Genomic DNA, 22,851 nt, shown 5'->3' on the forward strand with positions numbered 1-22,851 from the left:
ATAGACGCTTTCCCACCCTAAGTGAGATGGGTGGCAGCTTCTTCCACCTGCCTGGGCTGCCCTTTGTGCTATTAAGACTATACTTTCAGGGATCATTTCTATAGTTCTTAACTGAGGAAATGTGTTCGAAAGTGTCTGGTCTTCGCTAACCACGAGGAAGAGTTGAAGTGTTCTCTTCTGAGCGTGAAGCAAGTGGACAGTGTTGCATTTATGCAGCTGCTGTCTGCTATTGATGACCGTTCCTCTCTCCCTTTCAGGAGGGTTGGAGGAAGGGAACACAAACTGAGTGGTTAGCTGCTTATTATTCTGGTGAAAAATAGAGACAGCTCCCCTGTTCTTAGGGTTGCTTGGTGTCTGTGCTGTCGATTATGTGGGTTCTGATTTGTTAGCTGGGCAAATCTCCACATGGACCAAACACCTTGCGTCGCCCCGGTAAACACAATTGCCGTGGGCCCTTTTGTGCGCTGCCCTGGGGGACCCAAGCGACAAGTTCCGGCTGTTGCATGCTGGCCTACTTCCATTTCACAAAGGTTAAGCCATTCTGATTTGCCACTGTTTTTCATCTGGCGCAATCCTCGTGCTTCTGTGAAAACAACACTGTACTGCCTTTGAATCTGCCTATTCAGCTGGGTACTTTTCAGGTCCGACTCAAATGCTTGTCTGGCCAATGCGCGCAATACCCTTCCATCACATGCATTACGTTCTCATAAAAGTCACACCGCCATTGTTCACGTTGCCTCCCACTTATGCTTGCTCGAATTCCACTGCAAAGCTTCCCAGATATTGAATAACACTCATTGCCATCGTAATATGGCCACTCTGTTTACTGAGGCCAGCCTTGGCTGGGCCATGGGAGCCCCTTGTCTCTGTCATCCACACTGACGAATTTTATTGGCTGCTGGTCTTCAATATGTAAATTTACAAAGTACAGGCATTTTTGTCATCTTTTGCCAACGCTATGGATAGGAAATGTTTTCTATGGTGTTGCGGGAAAGGTTTTCCTATGCAGAAATGGAGGGGCTTTTTGTTGCCTTTGGGACGATAGACGCTTTCCCACCCTAAGTGAGATGGGTGGCAGCTTCTTCCACCTGCCTGGGCTGCCCTTTGTGCTATTAAGACTATACTTTCAGGGATCATTTCTATAGTTCTTAACTGAGGAAATGTGTTCGAAAGTGTCTGGTCTTCGCTAACCACGAGGAAGAGTTGAAGTGTTCTCTTCTGAGCGTGAAGCAAGTGGACAGTGTTGCATTTATGCAGCTGCTGTCTGCTATTGATGACCGTTCCTCTCTCCCTTTCAGGAGGGTTGGAGGAAGGGAACACAAACTGAGTGGTTAGCTGCTTATTATTCTGGTGAAAAATAGAGACAGCTCCCCTGTTCTTAGGGTTGCTTGGTGTCTGTGCTGTCGATTATGTGGGTTCTGATTTGTTAGCTGTGCAAATCTCCACATGGACCAAACACCTTGCGTCGCCCCGGTAAACACAATTGGCCGTGGGCCCTTTTGTGCGCTGCCCTGGGGGACCCAAGCGACAAGTTCCGGCTGTTGCATGCTGGCCTACTTCCATTTCACAAAGGTTAAGCCATTCTGATTTGCCACTGTTTTCCATCTGGCGCAATCCTCGTGCTTCTGTGAAAACAACACTGTACTGCCCCTTTGGGGGATTTGAATCTGCCTATTCAGCTGGGTACTTTTCAGGTCCGACTCAAATGCTTGTCTGGCCAATGCGCGCAATACCCTTCCATCACATGCATTACGTTCTCATAAAAGTCACACCGCCATTGTTCACGTTGCCTCCCACTTATGCTTGCTCGAATTCCACTGCAAAGCTTCCCAGATATTGAATAACACTCATTGCCATCGTAATATGGCCACTCTGTTTACTGAGGCCAGCCTTGGCTGGGCCATGGGAGCCCCTTGTCTCTGTCATCCACACTGACGAATTTTATTGGCTGCTGGTCTTCAATATGTAAATTTACAAAGTACAGGCATTTTTGTCATCTTTTGCCAACGCTATGGAAAGGAAAGGTTTTCTATGGGGTTGCGGGAAAGGTTTTCCTATGCAGAAATGGGGGGGCTTTTTGTTGCCTTTGGGACGATAGACGCTTTCCCACCCTAAGTGAGATGGGTGGCAGCTTCTTCCACCTGCCTGGGCTGCCCTTTGTGCTATTAAGACTATACTTTCAGGGGTCATTTCTATAGTTCTTAACTGAGGAAATGTGTTCGAAAGTGTCTGGTCTTGGCTAACCACGAGGAAGAGTTGAAGTGTTCTCTTCTGAGCGTGAAGCAAGTGGACAGTGTTGCATTTATGCAGCTGCTGTCTGCTATTGATGACCGTTCCTCTCTCCCTTTCAGGAGGGTTGGAGGAAGGGAACACAAACTGAGTGGTTAGCTGCTTATTATTCTGGTGAAAAATAGAGACAGCTCCCCTGTTCTTAGGGTTGCTTGGTGTCTGTGCTGTCGATTATGTGGGTTCTGATTTGTTAGCTGTGCAAATCTCCACATGGACCAAACACCTTGCGTCGCCCCGGTAAACACAATTGGCCGTGGGCCCTTTTGTGCGCTGCCCTGGGGGACCCAAGCGACAAGTTCCGGCTGTTGCATGCTGGCCTACTTCCATTTCACAAAGGTTAAGCCATTCTGATTTGCCACTGTTTTTCATCTGGCGCAATCCTCGTGCTTCTGTGAAAACAACACTGTACTGCCTTTGAAACTGCCTATTCAGCTGGGTACTTTTCAGGTCCGACTCAAATGCTTGTCTGGCCAATGCGCGCAATACCCTTCCATCACATGCATTACGTTCTCATAAAAGTCACACCGCCATTGTTCACGTTGCCTCCCACTTATGCTTGCTCGAATTCCACTGCAAAGCTTCCCAGATATTGAATAACACTCATTGCCATCGTAATATGGCCACTCTGTTTACTGAGGCCAGCCTTGGCTGGGCCATGGGAGCCCCTTGTCTCTGTCATCCACACTGACGAATTTTATTGGCTGCTGGTCTTCAATATGTAAATTTACAAAGTACAGGCATTTTTGTCATCTTTTGCCAACGCTATGGATAGGAAATGTTTTCTATGGTGTTGCGGGAAAGGTTTTCCTATGCAGAAATGGAGGGGCTTTTTGTTGCCTTTGGGACGATAGACGCTTTCCCACCCTAAGTGAGATGGGTGGCAGCTTCTTCCACCTGCCTGGGCTGCCCTTTGTGCTATTAAGACTATACTTTCAGGGATCATTTCTATAGTTCTTAACTGAGGAAATGCGTTCGAAAGTGTCTGGTCTTCGCTAACCACGAGGAAGAGTTGAAGTGTTCTCTTCTGAGCGTGAAGCAAGTGGACAGTGTTGCATTTATGCAGCTGCTGTCTGCTATTGATGACCGTTCCTCTCTCCCTTTCAGGAGGGTTGGAGGAAGGGAACACAAACTGAGTGGTTAGCTGCTTATTATTCTGGTGAAAAATAGAGACAGCTCCCCTGTTCTTAGGGTTGCTTGGTGTCTGTGCTGTCGATTATGTGGGTTCTGATTTGTTAGCTGTGCAAATCTCCACATGGACCAAACACCTTGCGTCGCCCCGGTAAACACAATTGCCGTGGGCCCTTTTGTGCGCTGCCCTGGGGGACCCAAGCGACAAGTTCCGGCTGTTGCATGCTGGCCTACTTCCATTTCACAAAGGTTAAGCCATTCTGATTTGCCACTGTTTTCCATCTGGCGCAATCCTCGTGCTTCTGTGAAAACAACACTGTACTGCCTTTGAATCTGCCTATTCAGCTGGGTACTTTTCAGGTCCGACTCAAATGCTTGTCTGGCCAATGCGCCCAATACCCTTCCATCACATGCATTACGTTCTCATAAAAGTCACACCGCCATTGTTCACGTTGCCTCCCACCTATGCTTGCTCGAATTCCACTGCAAAGCTTCCCAGATATTGAATAACACTCATTGCCATCGTAATATGGCCACTCTGTTTACTGAGGCCAGCCTTGGCTGGGCCATGGGAGCCCCTTGTCTCTGTCACCCACACTGACGAATTTTATTGGCTGCTGGTCTTCAATATGTAAATTTACAAAGTACAGGCATTTTTGTCATCTTTTGCCAACGCTATGGAAAGGAAAGGTTTTCTATGGGGTTGCGGGAAAGGTTTTCCTATGCAGAAATGGGGGGGCTTTTTGTTGCCTTTGGGACGATAGACGCTTTCCCACCCTAAGTGAGATGGGTGGCAGCTTCTTCCACCTGCCTGGGCTGCCCTTTGTGCTATTAAGACTATACTTTCAGGGATCATTTCTATAGTTCTTAACTGAGGAAATGTGTTCGAAAGTGTCTGGTCTTCGCTAACCACGAGGAAGAGTTGAAGTGTTCTCTTCTGAGCGTGAAGCAAGTGGACAGTGTTGCATTTATGCAGCTGCTGTCTGCTATTGATGACCGTTCCTCTCTCCCTTTCAGGAGGGTTGGAGGAAGGGAACACAAACTGAGTGGTTAGCTGCTTATTATTCTGGTGAAAAATAGAGACAGCTCCCCTGTTCTTAGGGTTGCTTGGTGTCTGTGCTGTCGATTATGTGGGTTCTGATTTGTTAGCTGTGCAAATCTCCACATGGACCAAACACCTTGCGTCGCCCCGGTAAACACAATTGGCCGTGGGCCCTTTTGTGCGCTGCCCTGGGGGACCCAAGCGACAAGTTCCGGCTGTTGCATGCTGGCCTACTTCCATTTCACAAAGGTTAAGCCATTCTGATTTGCCACTGTTTTTCATCTGGCGCAATCCTCGTGCTTCTGTGAAAACAACACTGTACTGCCTTTGAAACTGCCTATTCAGCTGGGTACTTTTCAGGTCCGACTCAAATGCTTGTCTGGCCAATGCGCGCAATACCCTTCCATCACATGCATTACGTTCTCATAAAAGTCACACCGCCATTGTTCACGTTGCCTCCCACTTATGCTTGCTCGAATTCCACTGCAAAGCTTCCCAGATATTGAATAACACTCATTGCCATCGTAATATGGCCACTCTGTTTACTGAGGCCAGCCTTGGCTGGGCCATGGGAGCCCCTTGTCTCTGTCATCCACACTGACGAATTTTATTGGCTGCTGGTCTTCAATATGTAAATTTACAAAGTACAGGCATTTTTGTCATCTTTTGCCAACGCTATGGATAGGAAATGTTTTCTATGGTGTTGCGGGAAAGGTTTTCCTATGCAGAAATGGAGGGGCTTTTTGTTGCCTTTGGGACGATAGACGCTTTCCCACCCTAAGTGAGATGGGTGGCAGCTTCTTCCACCTGCCTGGGCTGCCCTTTGTGCTATTAAGACTATACTTTCAGGGATCATTTCTATAGTTCTTAACTGAGGAAATGTGTTCGAAAGTGTCTGGTCTTCGCTAACCACGAGGAAGAGTTGAAGTGTTCTCTTCTGAGCGTGAAGCAAGTGGACAGTGTTGCATTTATGCAGCTGCTGTCTGCTATTGATGACCGTTCCTCTCTCCCTTTCAGGAGGGTTGGAGGAAGGGAACACAAACTGAGTGGTTAGCTGCTTATTATTCTGGTGAAAAATAGAGACAGCTCCCCTGTTCTTAGGGTTGCTTGGTGTCTGTGCTGTCGATTATGTGGGTTCTGATTTGTTAGCTGTGCAAATCTCCACATGGACCAAACACCTTGCGTCGCCCCGGTAAACACAATTGGCCGTGGGCCCTTTTGTGCGCTGCCCTGGGGGACCCAAGCGACAAGTTCCGGCTGTTGCATGCTGGCCTACTTCCATTTCACAAAGGTTAAGCCATTCTGATTTGCCACTGTTTTCCATCTGGCGCAATCCTCGTGCTTCTGTGAAAACAACACTGTACTGCCTTTGAATCTGCCTATTCAGCTGGGTACTTTTCAGGTCCGACTCAAATGCTTGTCTGGCCAATGCGCCCAATACCCTTCCATCACATGCATTACGTTCTCATAAAAGTCACACCGCCATTGTTCACGTTGCCTCCCACTTATGCTTGCTCGAATTCCACTGCAAAGCTTCCCAGATATTGAATAACACTCATTGCCATCGTAATATGGCCACTCTGTTTACTGAGGCCAGCCTTGGCTGGGCCATGGGAGCCCCTTGTCTCTGTCATCCACACTGACGAATTTTATTGGCTGCTGGTCTTCAATATGTAAATTTACAAAGTACAGGCATTTTTGTCATCTTTTGCCAACGCTATGGATAGGAAATGTTTTCTATGGTGTTGCGGGAAAGGTTTTCCTATGCAGAAATGGAGGGGCTTTTTGTTGCCTTTGGGACGATATACGCTTTCCCACCCTAAGTGAGATGGGTGGCAGCTTCTTCCACCTGCCTGGGCTGCCCTTTGTGCTATTAAGTCTATACTTTCAGGGATCATTTCTATAGTTCTTAACTGAGGAAATGTGTTCGAAAGTGTCTGGTCTTCCTAACCACGAGGAAGAGTTGAAGTGTTCTCTTCTGAGCGTGAAGCAAGTGGACAGTGTTGCATTTATGCAGCTGCTGTCTGCTATTGATGACCGTTCCTCTCTCCCTTTCAGGAGGGTTGGAGGAAGGGAACACAAACTGAGTGGTTAGCTGCTTATTATTCTGGTGAAAAATAGAGACAGCTCCCCTGTTCTTAGGGTTGCTTGGTGTCTGTGCTGTCGATTATGTGGGTTCTGATTTGTTAGCTGTGCAAATCTCCACATGGACCAAACACCTTGCGTCGCCCCGGTAAACACAATTGGCCGTGGGCCCTTTTGTGCGCTGCCCTGGGGGACCCAAGCGACAAGTTCCGGCTGTTGCATGCTGGCCTACTTCCATTTCACAAAGGTTAAGCCATTCTGATTTGCCACTGTTTTCCATCTGGCGCAATCCTCGTGCTTCTGTGAAAACAACACTGTACTGCCCCTTTGGGGGATTTGAATCTGCCTATTCAGCTGGGTACTTTTCAGGTCCGACTCAAATGCTTGTCTGGCCAATGCGCGCAATACCCTTCCATCACATGCATTACGTTCTCATAAAAGTCACACCGCCATTGTTCACGTTGCCTCCCACTTATGCTTGCTCGAATTCCACTGCAAAGCTTCCCAGATATTGAATAACACTCATTGCCATCGTAATATGGCCACTCTGTTTACTGAGGCCAGCCTTGGCTGGGCCATGGGAGCCCCTTGTCTCTGTCATCCACACTGACGAATTTTATTGGCTGCTGGTCTTCAATATGTAAATTTACAAAGTACAGGCATTTTTGTCATCTTTTGCCAACGCTATGGAAAGGAAAGGTTTTCTATGGGGTTGCGGGAAAGGTTTTCCTATGCAGAAATGGGGGGGCTTTTTGTTGCCTTTGGGACGATAGACGCTTTCCCACCCTAAGTGAGATGGGTGGCAGCTTCTTCCACCTGCCTGGGCTGCCCTTTGTGCTATTAAGACTATACTTTCAGGGGTCATTTCTATAGTTCTTAACTGAGGAAATGTGTTCGAAAGTGTCTGGTCTTGGCTAACCACGAGGAAGAGTTGAAGTGTTCTCTTCTGAGCGTGAAGCAAGTGGACAGTGTTGCATTTATGCAGCTGCTGTCTGCTATTGATGACCGTTCCTCTCTCCCTTTCAGGAGGGTTGGAGGAAGGGAACACAAACTGAGTGGTTAGCTGCTTATTATTCTGGTGAAAAATAGAGACAGCTCCCCTGTTCTTAGGGTTGCTTGGTGTCTGTGCTGTCGATTATGTGGGTTCTGATTTGTTAGCTGTGCAAATCTCCACATGGACCAAACACCTTGCGTCGCCCCGGTAAACACAATTGGCCGTGGGCCCTTTTGTGCGCTGCCCTGGGGGACCCAAGCGACAAGTTCCGGCTGTTGCATGCTGGCCTACTTCCATTTCACAAAGGTTAAGCCATTCTGATTTGCCACTGTTTTTCATCTGGCGCAATCCTCGTGCTTCTGTGAAAACAACACTGTACTGCCTTTGAAACTGCCTATTCAGCTGGGTACTTTTCAGGTCCGACTCAAATGCTTGTCTGGCCAATGCGCGCAATACCCTTCCATCACATGCATTACGTTCTCATAAAAGTCACACCGCCATTGTTCACGTTGCCTCCCACTTATGCTTGCTCGAATTCCACTGCAAAGCTTCCCAGATATTGAATAACACTCATTGCCATCGTAATATGGCCACTCTGTTTACTGAGGCCAGCCTTGGCTGGGCCATGGGAGCCCCTTGTCTCTGTCATCCACACTGACGAATTTTATTGGCTGCTGGTCTTCAATATGTAAATTTACAAAGTACAGGCATTTTTGTCATCTTTTGCCAACGCTATGGATAGGAAATGTTTTCTATGGTGTTGCGGGAAAGGTTTTCCTATGCAGAAATGGAGGGGCTTTTTGTTGCCTTTGGGACGATAGACGCTTTCCCACCCTAAGTGAGATGGGTGGCAGCTTCTTCCACCTGCCTGGGCTGCCCTTTGTGCTATTAAGACTATACTTTCAGGGATCATTTCTATAGTTCTTAACTGAGGAAATGCGTTCGAAAGTGTCTGGTCTTCGCTAACCACGAGGAAGAGTTGAAGTGTTCTCTTCTGAGCGTGAAGCAAGTGGACAGTGTTGCATTTATGCAGCTGCTGTCTGCTATTGATGACCGTTCCTCTCTCCCTTTCAGGAGGGTTGGAGGAAGGGAACACAAACTGAGTGGTTAGCTGCTTATTATTCTGGTGAAAAATAGAGACAGCTCCCCTGTTCTTAGGGTTGCTTGGTGTCTGTGCTGTCGATTATGTGGGTTCTGATTTGTTAGCTGTGCAAATCTCCACATGGACCAAACACCTTGCGTCGCCCCGGTAAACACAATTGCCGTGGGCCCTTTTGTGCGCTGCCCTGGGGGACCCAAGCGACAAGTTCCGGCTGTTGCATGCTGGCCTACTTCCATTTCACAAAGGTTAAGCCATTCTGATTTGCCACTGTTTTCCATCTGGCGCAATCCTCGTGCTTCTGTGAAAACAACACTGTACTGCCTTTGAATCTGCCTATTCAGCTGGGTACTTTTCAGGTCCGACTCAAATGCTTGTCTGGCCAATGCGCCCAATACCCTTCCATCACATGCATTACGTTCTCATAAAAGTCACACCGCCATTGTTCACGTTGCCTCCCACCTATGCTTGCTCGAATTCCACTGCAAAGCTTCCCAGATATTGAATAACACTCATTGCCATCGTAATATGGCCACTCTGTTTACTGAGGCCAGCCTTGGCTGGGCCATGGGAGCCCCTTGTCTCTGTCACCCACACTGACGAATTTTATTGGCTGCTGGTCTTCAATATGTAAATTTACAAAGTACAGGCATTTTTGTCATCTTTTGCCAACGCTATGGAAAGGAAAGGTTTTCTATGGGGTTGCGGGAAAGGTTTTCCTATGCAGAAATGGGGGGGCTTTTTGTTGCCTTTGGGACGATAGACGCTTTCCCACCCTAAGTGAGATGGGTGGCAGCTTCTTCCACCTGCCTGGGCTGCCCTTTGTGCTATTAAGACTATACTTTCAGGGATCATTTCTATAGTTCTTAACTGAGGAAATGTGTTCGAAAGTGTCTGGTCTTCGCTAACCACGAGGAAGAGTTGAAGTGTTCTCTTCTGAGCGTGAAGCAAGTGGACAGTGTTGCATTTATGCAGCTGCTGTCTGCTATTGATGACCGTTCCTCTCTCCCTTTCAGGAGGGTTGGAGGAAGGGAACACAAACTGAGTGGTTAGCTGCTTATTATTCTGGTGAAAAATAGAGACAGCTCCCCTGTTCTTAGGGTTGCTTGGTGTCTGTGCTGTCGATTATGTGGGTTCTGATTTGTTAGCTGTGCAAATCTCCACATGGACCAAACACCTTGCGTCGCCCCGGTAAACACAATTGGCCGTGGGCCCTTTTGTGCGCTGCCCTGGGGGACCCAAGCGACAAGTTCCGGCTGTTGCATGCTGGCCTACTTCCATTTCACAAAGGTTAAGCCATTCTGATTTGCCACTGTTTTTCATCTGGCGCAATCCTCGTGCTTCTGTGAAAACAACACTGTACTGCCTTTGAAACTGCCTATTCAGCTGGGTACTTTTCAGGTCCGACTCAAATGCTTGTCTGGCCAATGCGCGCAATACCCTTCCATCACATGCATTACGTTCTCATAAAAGTCACACCGCCATTGTTCACGTTGCCTCCCACTTATGCTTGCTCGAATTCCACTGCAAAGCTTCCCAGATATTGAATAACACTCATTGCCATCGTAATATGGCCACTCTGTTTACTGAGGCCAGCCTTGGCTGGGCCATGGGAGCCCCTTGTCTCTGTCATCCACACTGACGAATTTTATTGGCTGCTGGTCTTCAATATGTAAATTTACAAAGTACAGGCATTTTTGTCATCTTTTGCCAACGCTATGGATAGGAAATGTTTTCTATGGTGTTGCGGGAAAGGTTTTCCTATGCAGAAATGGAGGGGCTTTTTGTTGCCTTTGGGACGATAGACGCTTTCCCACCCTAAGTGAGATGGGTGGCAGCTTCTTCCACCTGCCTGGGCTGCCCTTTGTGCTATTAAGACTATACTTTCAGGGATCATTTCTATAGTTCTTAACTGAGGAAATGCGTTCGAAAGTGTCTGGTCTTCGCTAACCACGAGGAAGAGTTGAAGTGTTCTCTTCTGAGCGTGAAGCAAGTGGACAGTGTTGCATTTATGCAGCTGCTGTCTGCTATTGATGACCGTTCCTCTCTCCCTTTCAGGAGGGTTGGAGGAAGGGAACACAAACTGAGTGGTTAGCTGCTTATTATTCTGGTGAAAAATAGAGACAGCTCCCCTGTTCTTAGGGTTGCTTGGTGTCTGTGCTGTCGATTATGTGGGTTCTGATTTGTTAGCTGTGCAAATCTCCACATGGACCAAACACCTTGCGTCGCCCCGGTAAACACAATTGCCGTGGGCCCTTTTGTGCGCTGCCCTGGGGGACCCAAGCGACAAGTTCCGGCTGTTGCATGCTGGCCTACTTCCATTTCACAAAGGTTAAGCCATTCTGATTTGCCACTGTTTTCCATCTGGCGCAATCCTCGTGCTTCTGTGAAAACAACACTGTACTGCCTTTGAATCTGCCTATTCAGCTGGGTACTTTTCAGGTCCGACTCAAATGCTTGTCTGGCCAATGCGCCCAATACCCTTCCATCACATGCATTACGTTCTCATAAAAGTCACACCGCCATTGTTCACGTTGCCTCCCACCTATGCTTGCTCGAATTCCACTGCAAAGCTTCCCAGATATTGAATAACACTCATTGCCATCGTAATATGGCCACTCTGTTTACTGAGGCCAGCCTTGGCTGGGCCATGGGAGCCCCTTGTCTCTGTCACCCACACTGACGAATTTTATTGGCTGCTGGTCTTCAATATGTAAATTTACAAAGTACAGGCATTTTTGTCATCTTTTGCCAACGCTATGGAAAGGAAAGGTTTTCTATGGGGTTGCGGGAAAGGTTTTCCTATGCAGAAATGGGGGGGCTTTTTGTTGCCTTTGGGACGATAGACGCTTTCCCACCCTAAGTGAGATGGGTGGCAGCTTCTTCCACCTGCCTGGGCTGCCCTTTGTGCTATTAAGACTATACTTTCAGGGATCATTTCTATAGTTCTTAACTGAGGAAATGTGTTCGAAAGTGTCTGGTCTTCGCTAACCACGAGGAAGAGTTGAAGTGTTCTCTTCTGAGCGTGAAGCAAGTGGACAGTGTTGCATTTATGCAGCTGCTGTCTGCTATTGATGACCGTTCCTCTCTCCCTTTCAGGAGGGTTGGAGGAAGGGAACACAAACTGAGTGGTTAGCTGCTTATTATTCTGGTGAAAAATAGAGACAGCTCCCCTGTTCTTAGGGTTGCTTGGTGTCTGTGCTGTCGATTATGTGGGTTCTGATTTGTTAGCTGTGCAAATCTCCACATGGACCAAACACCTTGCGTCGCCCCGGTAAACACAATTGGCCGTGGGCCCTTTTGTGCGCTGCCCTGGGGGACCCAAGCGACAAGTTCCGGCTGTTGCATGCTGGCCTACTTCCATTTCACAAAGGTTAAGCCATTCTGATTTGCCACTGTTTTCCATCTGGCGCAATCCTCGTGCTTCTGTGAAAACAACACTGTACTGCCTTTGAATCTGCCTATTCAGCTGGGTACTTTTCAGGTCCGACTCAAATGCTTGTCTGGCCAATGCGCCCAATACCCTTCCATCACATGCATTACGTTCTCATAAAAGTCACACCGCCATTGTTCACGTTGCCTCCCACTTATGCTTGCTCGAATTCCACTGCAAAGCTTCCCAGATATTGAATAACACTCATTGCCATCGTAATATGGCCACTCTGTTTACTGAGGCCAGCCTTGGCTGGGCCATGGGAGCCCCTTGTCTCTGTCATCCACACTGACGAATTTTATTGGCTGCTGGTCTTCAATATGTAAATTTACAAAGTACAGGCATTTTTGTCATCTTTTGCCAACGCTATGGATAGGAAATGTTTTCTATGGTGTTGCGGGAAAGGTTTTCCTATGCAGAAATGGAGGGGCTTTTTGTTGCATTTGGGACGATAGACGCTTTCCCACCCTAAGTGAGATGGGTGGCAGCTTCTTCCACCTGCCTGGGCTGCCCTTTGTGCTATTAAGACTATACTTTCAGGGATCATTTCTATAGTTCTTAACTGAGGAAATGTGTTCGAAAGTGTCTGGTCTTCGCTAACCACGAGGAAGAGTTGAAGTGTTCTCTTCTGAGCGTGAAGCAAGTGGACAGTGTTGCATTTATGCAGCTGCTGTCTGCTATTGATGACCGTTCCTCTCTCCCTTTCAGGAGGGTTGGAGGAAGGGAACACAAACTGAGTGGTTAGCTGCTTATTATTCTGGTGAAAAATAGAGACAGCTCCCCTGTTCTTAGGGTTGCTTGGTGTCTGTGCTGTCGATTATGTGGGTTCTGATTTGTTAGCTGTGCAAATCTCCACATGGACCAAACACCTTGCGTCGCCCCGGTAAACACAATTGCCGTGGGCCCTTTTGTGCGCTGCCCTGGGGGACCCAAGCGACAAGTTCCGGCTGTTGCATGCTGGCCTACTTCCATTTCACAAAGGTTAAGCCATTCTGATTTGCCACTGTTTTTCATCTGGCGCAATCCTCGTGCTTCTGTGAAAACAACACTGTACTGCCTTTGAATCTGCCTATTCAGCTGGGTACTTTTCAGGTCCGACTCAAATGCTTGTCTGGCCAATGCGCGCAATACCCTTCCATCACATGCATTACGTTCTCATAAAAGTCACACCGCCATTGTTCACGTTGCCTCCCACTTATGCTTGCTCGAATTCCACTGCAAAGCTTCCCAGATATTGAATAACACTCATTGCCATCGTAATATGGCCACTCTGTTTACTGAGGCCAGCCTTGGCTGGGCCATGGGAGCCCCTTGTCTCTGTCATCCACACTGACGAATTTTATTGGCTGCTGGTCTTCAATATGTAAATTTACAAAGTACAGGCATTTTTGTCATCTTTTGCCAACGCTATGGATAGGAAATGTTTTCTATGGTGTTGCGGGAAAGGTTTTCCTATGCAGAAATGGAGGGGCTTTTTGTTGCCTTTGGGACGATAGACGCTTTCACACCCTAAGTGAGATGGGTGGCAGCTTCTTCCACCTGCCTGGGCTGCCCTTTGTGCTATTAAGACTATACTTTCAGGGATCATTTCTATAGTTCTTAACTGAGGAAATGTGTTCGAAAGTGTCTGGTCTTCGCTAACCACGAGGAAGAGTTGAAGTGTTCTCTTCTGAGCGTGAAGCAAGTGGACAGTGTTGCATTTATGCAGCTGCTGTCTGCTATTGATGACCGTTCCTCTCTCCCTTTCAGGAGGGTTGGAGGAAGGGAACACAAACTGAGTGGTTAGCTGCTTATTATTCTGGTGAAAAATAGAGACAGCTCCCCTGTTCTTAGGGTTGCTTGGTGTCTGTGCTGTCGATTATGTGGGTTCTGATTTGTTAGCTGGGCAAATCTCCACATGGACCAAACACCTTGCGTCGCCCCGGTAAACACAATTGCCGTGGGCCCTTTTGTGCGCTGCCCTGGCGGACCCAAGCGACAAGTTCCGGCTGTTGCATGCTGGCCTACTTCCATTTCACAAAGGTTAAGCCATTCTGATTTGCCACTGTTTTTCATCTGGCGCAATCCTCGTGCTTCTGTGAAAACAACACTGTACTGCCTTTGAATCTGCCTATTCAGCTGGGTACTTTTCAGGTCCGACTCAAATGCTTGTCTGGCCAATGCGCGCAATACCCTTCCATCACATGCATTACGTTCTCATAAAAGTCACACCGCCATTGTTCACGTTGCCTCCCACTTATGCTTGCTCGAATTCCACTGCAAAGCTTCCCAGATATTGAATAACACTCATTGCCATCGTAATATGGCCACTCTGTTTACTGAGGCCAGCCTTGGCTGGGCCATGGGAGCCCCTTGTCTCTGTCATCCACACTGACGAATTTTATTGGCTGCTGGTCTTCAATATGTAAATTTACAAAGTACAGGCATTTTTGTCATCTTTTGCCAACGCTATGGATAGGAAATGTTTTCTATGGTGTTGCGGGAAAGGTTTTCCTATGCAGAAATGGAGGGGCTTTTTGTTGCCTTTGGGACGATAGACGCTTTCCCACCCTAAGTGAGATGGGTGGCAGCTTCTTCCACCTGCCTGGGCTGCCCTTTGTGCTATTAAGACTATACTTTCAGGGATCATTTCTATAGTTCTTAACTGAGGAAATGTGTTCGAAAGTGTCTGGTCTTCGCTAACCACGAGGAAGAGTTGAAGTGTTCTCTTCTGAGCGTGAAGCAAGTGGACAGTGTTGCATTTATGCAGCTGCTGTCTGCTATTGATGACCGTTCCTCTCTCCCTTTCAGGAGGGTTGGAGGAAGGGAACACAAACTGAGTGGTTAGCTGCTTATTATTCTGGTGAAAAATAGAGACAGCTCCCCTGTTCTTAGGGTTGCTTGGTGTCTGTGCTGTCGATTATGTGGGTTCTGATTTGTTAGCTGTGCAAATCTCCACATGGACCAAACACCTTGCGTCGCCCCGGTAAACACAATTGGCCGTGGGCCCTTTTGTGCGCTGCCCTGGGGGACCCAAGCGACAAGTTCCGGCTGTTGCATGCTGGCCTACTTCCATTTCACAAAGGTTAAGCCATTCTGATTTGCCACTGTTTTCCATCTGGCGCAATCCTCGTGCTTCTGTGAAAACAACACTGTACTGCCTTTGAATCTGCCTATTCAGCTGGGTACTTTTCAGGTCCGACTCAAATGCTTGTCTGGCCAATGCGCCCAATACCCTTCCATCACATGCATTACGTTCTCATAAAAGTCACACCGCCATTGTTCACGTTGCCTCCCACTTATGCTTGCTCGAATTCCACTGCAAAGCTTCCCAGATATTGAATAACACTCATTGCCATCGTAATATGGCCACTCTGTTTACTGAGGCCAGCCTTGGCTGGGCCATGGGAGCCCCTTGTCTCTGTCATCCACACTGACGAATTTTATTGGCTGCTGGTCTTCAATATGTAAATTTACAAAGTACAGGCATTTTTGTCATCTTTTGCCAACGCTATGGATAGGAAATGTTTTCTATGGTGTTGCGGGAAAGGTTTTCCTATGCAGAAATGGAGGGGCTTTTTGTTGCCTTTGGGACGATATACGCTTTCCCACCCTAAGTGAGATGGGTGGCAGCTTCTTCCACCTGCCTGGGCTGCCCTTTGTGCTATTAAGTCTATACTTTCAGGGATCATTTCTATAGTTCTTAACTGAGGAAATGTGTTCGAAAGTGTCTGGTCTTCCTAACCACGAGGAAGAGTTGAAGTGTTCTCTTCTGAGCGTGAAGCAAGTGGACAGTGTTGCATTTATGCAGCTGCTGTCTGCTATTGATGACCGTTCCTCTCTCCCTTTCAGGAGGGTTGGAGGAAGGGAACACAAACTGAGTGGTTAGCTGCTTATTATTCTGGTGAAAAATAGAGACAGCTCCCCTGTTCTTAGGGTTGCTTGGTGTCTGTGCTGTCGATTATGTGGGTTCTGATTTGTTAGCTGTGCAAATCTCCACATGGACCAAACACCTTGCGTCGCCCCGGTAAACACAATTGGCCGTGGGCCCTTTTGTGCGCTGCCCTGGGGGACCCAAGCGACAAGTTCCGGCTGTTGCATGCTGGCCTACTTCCATTTCACAAAGGTTAAGCCATTCTGATTTGCCACTGTTTTCCATCTGGCGCAATCCTCGTGCTTCTGTGAAAACAACACTGTACTGCCCCTTTGGGGGATTTGAATCTGCCTATTCAGCTGGGTACTTTTCAGGTCCGACTCAAATGCTTGTCTGGCCAATGCGCGCAATACCCTTCCATCACATGCATTACGTTCTCATAAAAGTCACACCGCCATTGTTCACGTTGCCTCCCACTTATGCTTGCTCGAATTCCACTGCAAAGCTTCCCAGATATTGAATAACACTCATTGCCATCGTAATATGGCCACTCTGTTTACTGAGGCCAGCCTTGGCTGGGCCATGGGAGCCCCTTGTCTCTGTCATCCACACTGACGAATTTTATTGGCTGCTGGTCTTCAATATGTAAATTTACAAAGTACAGGCATTTTTGTCATCTTTTGCCAACGCTATGGAAAGGAAAGGTTTTCTATGGGGTTGCGGGAAAGGTTTTCCTATGCAGAAATGGGGGGGCTTTTTGTTGCCTTTGGGACGATAGACGCTTTCCCACCCTAAGTGAGATGGGTGGCAGCTTCTTCCACCTGCCTGGGCTGCCCTTTGTGCTATTAAGACTATACTTTCAGGGGTCATTTCTATAGTTCTTAACTGAGGAAATGTGTTCGAAAGTGTCTGGTCTTGGCTAACCACGAGGAAGAGTTGAAGTGTTCTCTTCTGAGCGTGAAGCAAGTGGACAGTGTTGCATTTATGCAGCTGCTGTCTGCTATTGATGACCGTTCCTCTCTCCCTTTCAGGAGGGTTGGAGGAAGGGAACACAAACTGAGTGGTTAGCTGCTTATTATTCTGGTGAAAAATAGAGACAGCTCCCCTGTTCTTAGGGTTGCTTGGTGTCTGTGCTGTCGATTATGTGGGTTCTGATTTGTTAGCTGTGCAAATCTCCACATGGACCAAACACCTTGCGTCGCCCCGGTAAACACAATTGGCCGTGGGCCCTTTTGTGCGCTGCCCTGGGGGACCCAAGCGACAAGTTCCGGCTGTTGCATGCTGGCCTACTTCCATTTCACAAAGGTTAAGCCATTCTGATTTGCCACTGTTTTTCATCTGGCGCAATCCTCGTGCTTCTGTGAAAACAACACTGTACTGCCTTTGAAACTGCCTATTCAGCTGGGTACTTTTCAGGTCCGACTCAAATGCTTGTCTGGCCAATGCGCGCAATACCCTTCCATCACATGCATTACGTTCTCATAAAAGTCACACCGCCATTGTTCACGTTGCCTCCCACTTATGCTTGCTCGAATTCCACTGCAAAGCTTCCCAGATATTGAATAACACTCATTGCCATCGTAATATGGCCACTCTGTTTACTGAGGCCAGCCTTGGCTGGGCCATGGGAGCCCCTTGTCTCTGTCATCCACACTGACGAATTTTATTGGCTGCTGGTCTTCAATATGTAAATTTACAAAGTACAGGCATTTTTGTCATCTTTTGCCAACGCTATGGATAGGAAATGTTTTCTATGGTGTTGCGGGAAAGGTTTTCCTATGCAGAAATGGAGGGGCTTTTTGTTGCCTTTGGGACGATAGACGCTTTCCCACCCTAAGTGAGATGGGTGGCAGCTTCTTCCACCTGCCTGGGCTGCCCTTTGTGCTATTAAGACTATACTTTCAGGGATCATTTCTATAGGTCTTAACTGAGGAAATGCGTTCGAAAGTGTCTGGTCTTCGCTAACCACGAGGAAGAGTTGAAGTGTTCTCTTCTGAGCGTGAAGCAAGTGGACAGTGTTGCATTTATGCAGCTGCTGTCTGCTATTGATGACCGTTCCTCTCTCCCTTTCAGGAGGGTTGGAGGAAGGGAACACAAACTGAGTGGTTAGCTGCTTATTATTCTGGTGAAAAATAGAGACAGCTCCCCTGTTCTTAGGGTTGCTTGGTGTCTGTGCTGTCGATTATGTGGGTTCTGATTTGTTAGCTGTGCAAATCTCCACATGGACCAAACACCTTGCGTCGCCCCGGTAAACACAATTGCCGTGGGCCCTTTTGTGCGCTGCCCTGGGGGACCCAAGCGACAAGTTCCGGCTGTTGCATGCTGGCCTACTTCCATTTCACAAAGGTTAAGCCATTCTGATTTGCCACTGTTTTCCATCTGGCGCAATCCTCGTGCTTCTGTGAAAACAACACTGTACTGCCTTTGAATCTGCCTATTCAGCTGGGTACTTTTCAGGTCCGACTCAAATGCTTGTCTGGCCAATGCGCCCAATACCCTTCCATCACATGCATTACGTTCTCATAAAAGTCACACCGCCATTGTTCACGTTGCCTCCCACCTATGCTTGCTCGAATTCCACTGCAAAGCTTCCCAGATATTGAATAACACTCATTGCCATCGTAATATGGCCACTCTGTTTACTGAGGCCAGCCTTGGCTGGGCCATGGGAGCCCCTTGTCTCTGTCACCCACACTGACGAATTTTATTGGCTGCTGGTCTTCAATATGTAAATTTACAAAGTACAGGCATTTTTGTCATCTTTTGCCAACGCTATGGAAAGGAAAGGTTTTCTATGGGGTTGCGGGAAAGGTTTTCCTATGCAGAAATGGGGGGGCTTTTTGTTGCCTTTGGGACGATAGACGCTTTCCCACCCTAAGTGAGATGGGTGGCAGCTTCTTCCACCTGCCTGGGCTGCCCTTTGTGCTATTAAGACTATACTTTCAGGGATCATTTCTATAGTTCTTAACTGAGGAAATGTGTTCGAAAGTGTCTGGTCTTCGCTAACCACGAGGAAGAGTTGAAGTGTTCTCTTCTGAGCGTGAAGCAAGTGGACAGTGTTGCATTTATGCAGCTGCTGTCTGCTATTGATGACCGTTCCTCTCTCCCTTTCAGGAGGGTTGGAGGAAGGGAACACAAACTGAGTGGTTAGCTGCTTATTATTCTGGTGAAAAATAGAGACAGCTCCCCTGTTCTTAGGGTTGCTTGGTGTCTGTGCTGTCGATTATGTGGGTTCTGATTTGTTAGCTGTGCAAATCTCCACATGGACCAAACACCTTGCGTCGCCCCGGTAAACACAATTGGCCGTGGGCCCTTTTGTGCGCTGCCCTGGGGGACCCAAGCGACAAGTTCCGGCTGTTGCATGCTGGCCTACTTCCATTTCACAAAGGTTAAGCCATTCTGATTTGCCACTGTTTTCCATCTGGCGCAATCCTCGTGCTTCTGTGAAAACAACACTGTACTGCCTTTGAATCTGCCTATTCAGCTGGGTACTTTTCAGGTCCGACTCAAATGCTTGTCTGGCCAATGCGCCCAATACCCTTCCATCACATGCATTACGTTCTCATAAAAGTCACACCGCCATTGTTCACGTTGCCTCCCACTTATGCTTGCTCGAATTCCACTGCAAAGCTTCCCAGATATTGAATAACACTCATTGCCATCGTAATATGGCCACTCTGTTTACTGAGGCCAGCCTTGGCTGGGCCATGGGAGCCCCTTGTCTCTGTCATCCACACTGACGAATTTTATTGGCTGCTGGTCTTCAATATGTAAATTTACAAAGTACAGGCATTTTTGTCATCTTTTGCCAACGCTATGGATAGGAAATGTTTTCTATGGTGTTGCGGGAAAGGTTTTCCTATGCAGAAATGGAGGGGCTTTTTGTTGCCTTTGGGACGATAGACGCTTTCCCACCCTAAGTGAGATGGGTGGCAGCTTCTTCCACCTGCCTGGGCTGCCCTTTGTGCTATTAAATCTATACTTTCAGGGATCATTTCTATAGTTCTTAACTGAGGAAATGTGTTCGAAAGTGTCTGGTCTTCGCTAACCACGAGGAAGAGTTGAAGTGTTCTCTTCTGAGCGTGAAGCAAGTGGACAGTGTTGCATTTATGCAGCTGCTGTCTGCTATTGATGACCGTTCCTCTCTCCCTTTCAGGAGGGTTGGAGGAAGGGAACACAAACTGAGTGGTTAGCTGCTTATTATTCTGGTGAAAAATAGAGACAGCTCCCCTGTTCTTAGGGTTGCTTGGTGTCTGTGCTGTCGATTATGTGGGTTCTGATTTGTTAGCTGTGCAAATCTCCACATGGACCAAACACCTTGCGTCGCCCCGGTAAACACAATTGGCCGTGGGCCCTTTTGTGCGCTGCCCTGGGGGACCCAAGCGACAAGTTCCGGCTGTTGCATGCTGGCCTACTTCCATTTCACAAAGGTTAAGCCATTCTGATTTGCCACTGTTTTCCATCTGGCGCAATCCTCGTGCTTCTGTGAAAACAACACTGTACTGCCCCTTTGGGGGATTTGAATCTGCCTATTCAGCTGGGTACTTTTCAGGTCCGACTCAAATGCTTGTCTGGCCAATGCGCGCAATACCCTTCCATCACATGCATTACGTTCTCATAAAAGTCACACCGCCATTGTTCACGTTGCCTCCCACTTATGCTTGCTCGAATTCCACTGCAAAGCTTCCCAGATATTGAATAACACTCATTGCCATCGTAATATGGCCACTCTGTTTACTGAGGCCAGCCTTGGCTGGGCCATGGGAGCCCCTTGTCTCTGTCATCCACACTGACGAATTTTATTGGCTGCTGGTCTTCAATATGTAAATTTACAAAGTACAGGCATTTTTGTCATCTTTTGCCAACGCTATGGAAAGGAAAGGTTTTCTATGGGGTTGCGGGAAAGGTTTTCCTATGCAGAAATGGGGGGACTTTTTGTTGCCTTTGGGACGATAGACGCTTTCCCACCCTAAGTGAGATGGGTGGCAGCTTCTTCCACCTGCCTGGGCTGCCCTTTGTGCTATTAAGACTATACTTTCAGGGGTCATTTCTATAGTTCTTAACTGAGGAAATGTGTTCGAAAGTGTCTGGTCTTCGCTAACCACGAGGAAGAGTTGAAGTGTTCTCTTCTGAGCGTGAAGCAAGAGGACAGTGTTGCATTTATGCAGCTGCTGTCTGCTATTGATGACCGTTCCTCTCTCCCTTTCAGGAGGGTTGGAGGAAGGGAACACAAACTGAGTGGTTAGCTGCTTATTATTCTGGTGAAAAATAGAGACAGCTCCCATGTTCTTAGGGTTGCTTGGTGTCTGTGCTGTCGATTATGTGGGTTCTGATTTGTTAGCTGTGCAAATCTCCACATGGACCAAACACCTTGCGTCGCCCCGGTAAACACAATTGGCCGTGGGCCCTTTTGTGCGCTGCCCTGGGGGACCCAAGCGACAAGTTCCGGCTGTTGCATGCTGGCCTACTTCCATTTCACAAAGGTTAAGCCATTCTGATTTGCCACTGTTTTCCATCTGGCGCAATCCTCGTGCTTCTGTGAAAACAACACTGTACTGCCCCTTTGGGGGATTTGAATCTGCCTATTCAGCTGGGTACTTTTCAGGTCCGACTCAAATGCTTGTCTGGCCAATGCGCGCAATACCCTTCCATCACATGCATTACGTTCTCATAAAAGTCACACCGCCATTGTTCACGTTGCCTCCCACTTATGCTTGCTCGAATTCCACTGCAAAGCTTCCCAGATATTGAATAACACTCATTGCCATCGTAATATGGCCACTCTGTTTACTGAGGCCAGCCTTGGCTGGGCCATGGGAGCCCCTTGTCTCTGTCATCCACACTGACGAATTTTATTGGCTGCTGGTCTTCAATATGTAAATTTACAAAGTACAGGCATTTTTGTCATCTTTTGCCAACGCTATGGATAGGAAATGTTTTCTATGGTGTTGCGGGAAAGGTTTTCCTATGCAGAAATGGAGGGGCTTTTTGTTGCCTTTGGGACGATAGACGCTTTCCCACCCTAAGTGAGATGGGTGGCAGCTTCTTCCACCTGCCTGGGCTGCCCTTTGTGCTATTAAGACTATACTTTCAGGGATCATTTCTATAGTTCTTAACTGAGGAAATGTGTTCGAAAGTGTCTGGTCTTCGCTAACCACGAGGAAGAGTTGAAGTGTTCTCTTCTGAGCGTGAAGCAAGTGGACAGTGTTGCATTTATGCAGCTGCTGTCTGCTATTGATGACCGTTCCTCTCTCCCTTTCAGGAGGGTTGGAGGAAGGGAACACAAACTGAGTGGTTAGCTGCTTATTATTCTGGTGAAAAATAGAGACAGCTCCCCTGTTCTTAGGGTTGCTTGGTGTCTGTGCTGTCGATTATGTGGGTTCTGATTTGTTAGCTGTGCAAATCTCCACATGGACCAAACACCTTGCGTCGCCCCGGTAAACACAATTGGCCGTGGGCCCTTTTGTGCGCTGCCCTGGGGGACCCAAGCGACAAGTTCCGGCTGTTGCATGCTGGCCTACTTCCATTTCACAAAGGTTAAGCCATTCTGATTTGCCACTGTTTTCCATCTGGCGCAATCCTCGTGCTTCTGTGAAAACAACACTGTACTGCCTTTGAATCTGCCTATTCAGCTGGGTACTTTTCAGGTCCGACTCAAATGCTTGTCTGGCCAATGCGCCCAATACCCTTCCATCACATGCATTACGTTCTCATAAAAGTCACACCGCCATTGTTCACGTTGCCTCCCACTTATGCTTGCTCGAATTCCACTGCAAAGCTTCCCAGATATTGAATAACACTCATTGCCATCGTAATATGGCCACTCTGTTTACTGAGGCCAGCCTTGGCTGGGCCATGGGAGCCCCTTGTCTCTGTCATCCACACTGACGAATTTTATTGGCTGCTGGTCTTCAATATGTAAATTTAC

General features: G+C 47.8%; 22 non-coding genes across 22 annotated transcripts; all 22 read left to right on the forward strand.

Moving 5' to 3' along the window:
- Positions 1–73: 73 nt before the first annotated feature.
- Positions 74–291, forward strand: LOC138490069 (small nucleolar RNA U3). The gene has a single exon (XR_011275137.1). It is a non-coding gene; the product is annotated as a small nucleolar RNA U3 (small nucleolar RNA).
- Positions 292–1,114: 823 nt separating this feature from the next.
- On the forward strand, positions 1,115–1,332 carry LOC138490070 (small nucleolar RNA U3). The gene has a single exon (XR_011275138.1). It is a non-coding gene; the product is annotated as a small nucleolar RNA U3 (small nucleolar RNA).
- Positions 1,333–2,167: 835 nt separating this feature from the next.
- LOC138490269 (small nucleolar RNA U3) lies at positions 2,168–2,385 on the forward strand. Its single transcript, XR_011275314.1, has one exon. It is a non-coding gene; the product is annotated as a small nucleolar RNA U3 (small nucleolar RNA).
- An 824-nt stretch (positions 2,386–3,209) lies between these two features.
- On the forward strand, positions 3,210–3,427 carry LOC138490215 (small nucleolar RNA U3). The gene has a single exon (XR_011275266.1). It is a non-coding gene; the product is annotated as a small nucleolar RNA U3 (small nucleolar RNA).
- Positions 3,428–4,250: 823 nt separating this feature from the next.
- Positions 4,251–4,468, forward strand: LOC138490071 (small nucleolar RNA U3). Its single transcript, XR_011275139.1, has one exon. It is a non-coding gene; the product is annotated as a small nucleolar RNA U3 (small nucleolar RNA).
- An 824-nt stretch (positions 4,469–5,292) lies between these two features.
- LOC138490073 (small nucleolar RNA U3) lies at positions 5,293–5,510 on the forward strand. Its single transcript, XR_011275140.1, has one exon. It is a non-coding gene; the product is annotated as a small nucleolar RNA U3 (small nucleolar RNA).
- Positions 5,511–6,334: 824 nt separating this feature from the next.
- LOC138490206 (small nucleolar RNA U3) lies at positions 6,335–6,551 on the forward strand. Its single transcript, XR_011275258.1, has one exon. It is a non-coding gene; the product is annotated as a small nucleolar RNA U3 (small nucleolar RNA).
- Positions 6,552–7,386: 835 nt separating this feature from the next.
- Positions 7,387–7,604, forward strand: LOC138490270 (small nucleolar RNA U3). Its single transcript, XR_011275315.1, has one exon. It is a non-coding gene; the product is annotated as a small nucleolar RNA U3 (small nucleolar RNA).
- Positions 7,605–8,428: 824 nt separating this feature from the next.
- LOC138490216 (small nucleolar RNA U3) lies at positions 8,429–8,646 on the forward strand. Its single transcript, XR_011275267.1, has one exon. It is a non-coding gene; the product is annotated as a small nucleolar RNA U3 (small nucleolar RNA).
- Positions 8,647–9,469: 823 nt separating this feature from the next.
- LOC138490074 (small nucleolar RNA U3) lies at positions 9,470–9,687 on the forward strand. The gene has a single exon (XR_011275141.1). It is a non-coding gene; the product is annotated as a small nucleolar RNA U3 (small nucleolar RNA).
- An 824-nt stretch (positions 9,688–10,511) lies between these two features.
- On the forward strand, positions 10,512–10,729 carry LOC138490217 (small nucleolar RNA U3). Its single transcript, XR_011275268.1, has one exon. It is a non-coding gene; the product is annotated as a small nucleolar RNA U3 (small nucleolar RNA).
- Positions 10,730–11,552: 823 nt separating this feature from the next.
- Positions 11,553–11,770, forward strand: LOC138490076 (small nucleolar RNA U3). The gene has a single exon (XR_011275142.1). It is a non-coding gene; the product is annotated as a small nucleolar RNA U3 (small nucleolar RNA).
- Positions 11,771–12,594: 824 nt separating this feature from the next.
- LOC138490077 (small nucleolar RNA U3) lies at positions 12,595–12,812 on the forward strand. Its single transcript, XR_011275143.1, has one exon. It is a non-coding gene; the product is annotated as a small nucleolar RNA U3 (small nucleolar RNA).
- Positions 12,813–13,635: 823 nt separating this feature from the next.
- On the forward strand, positions 13,636–13,853 carry LOC138490078 (small nucleolar RNA U3). The gene has a single exon (XR_011275144.1). It is a non-coding gene; the product is annotated as a small nucleolar RNA U3 (small nucleolar RNA).
- An 823-nt stretch (positions 13,854–14,676) lies between these two features.
- LOC138490079 (small nucleolar RNA U3) lies at positions 14,677–14,894 on the forward strand. Its single transcript, XR_011275145.1, has one exon. It is a non-coding gene; the product is annotated as a small nucleolar RNA U3 (small nucleolar RNA).
- Positions 14,895–15,718: 824 nt separating this feature from the next.
- LOC138490208 (small nucleolar RNA U3) lies at positions 15,719–15,935 on the forward strand. Its single transcript, XR_011275259.1, has one exon. It is a non-coding gene; the product is annotated as a small nucleolar RNA U3 (small nucleolar RNA).
- An 835-nt stretch (positions 15,936–16,770) lies between these two features.
- Positions 16,771–16,988, forward strand: LOC138490271 (small nucleolar RNA U3). Its single transcript, XR_011275316.1, has one exon. It is a non-coding gene; the product is annotated as a small nucleolar RNA U3 (small nucleolar RNA).
- An 824-nt stretch (positions 16,989–17,812) lies between these two features.
- On the forward strand, positions 17,813–18,030 carry LOC138490398 (small nucleolar RNA U3). Its single transcript, XR_011275430.1, has one exon. It is a non-coding gene; the product is annotated as a small nucleolar RNA U3 (small nucleolar RNA).
- An 823-nt stretch (positions 18,031–18,853) lies between these two features.
- On the forward strand, positions 18,854–19,071 carry LOC138490080 (small nucleolar RNA U3). Its single transcript, XR_011275146.1, has one exon. It is a non-coding gene; the product is annotated as a small nucleolar RNA U3 (small nucleolar RNA).
- An 824-nt stretch (positions 19,072–19,895) lies between these two features.
- Positions 19,896–20,113, forward strand: LOC138490397 (small nucleolar RNA U3). The gene has a single exon (XR_011275429.1). It is a non-coding gene; the product is annotated as a small nucleolar RNA U3 (small nucleolar RNA).
- Positions 20,114–20,948: 835 nt separating this feature from the next.
- LOC138490293 (small nucleolar RNA U3) lies at positions 20,949–21,166 on the forward strand. The gene has a single exon (XR_011275336.1). It is a non-coding gene; the product is annotated as a small nucleolar RNA U3 (small nucleolar RNA).
- Positions 21,167–22,001: 835 nt separating this feature from the next.
- On the forward strand, positions 22,002–22,219 carry LOC138490081 (small nucleolar RNA U3). Its single transcript, XR_011275147.1, has one exon. It is a non-coding gene; the product is annotated as a small nucleolar RNA U3 (small nucleolar RNA).
- The last annotated feature ends 632 nt before the right edge of the window (positions 22,220–22,851 follow it).

Source organism: Ambystoma mexicanum, chromosome 9, assembly GCF_040938575.1.
Source record: "Ambystoma mexicanum isolate Mex_15411 chromosome 9, UKY_AmexF1_1, whole genome shotgun sequence".
Taxonomy (NCBI): domain Eukaryota; kingdom Metazoa; phylum Chordata; class Amphibia; order Caudata; family Ambystomatidae; genus Ambystoma; species Ambystoma mexicanum.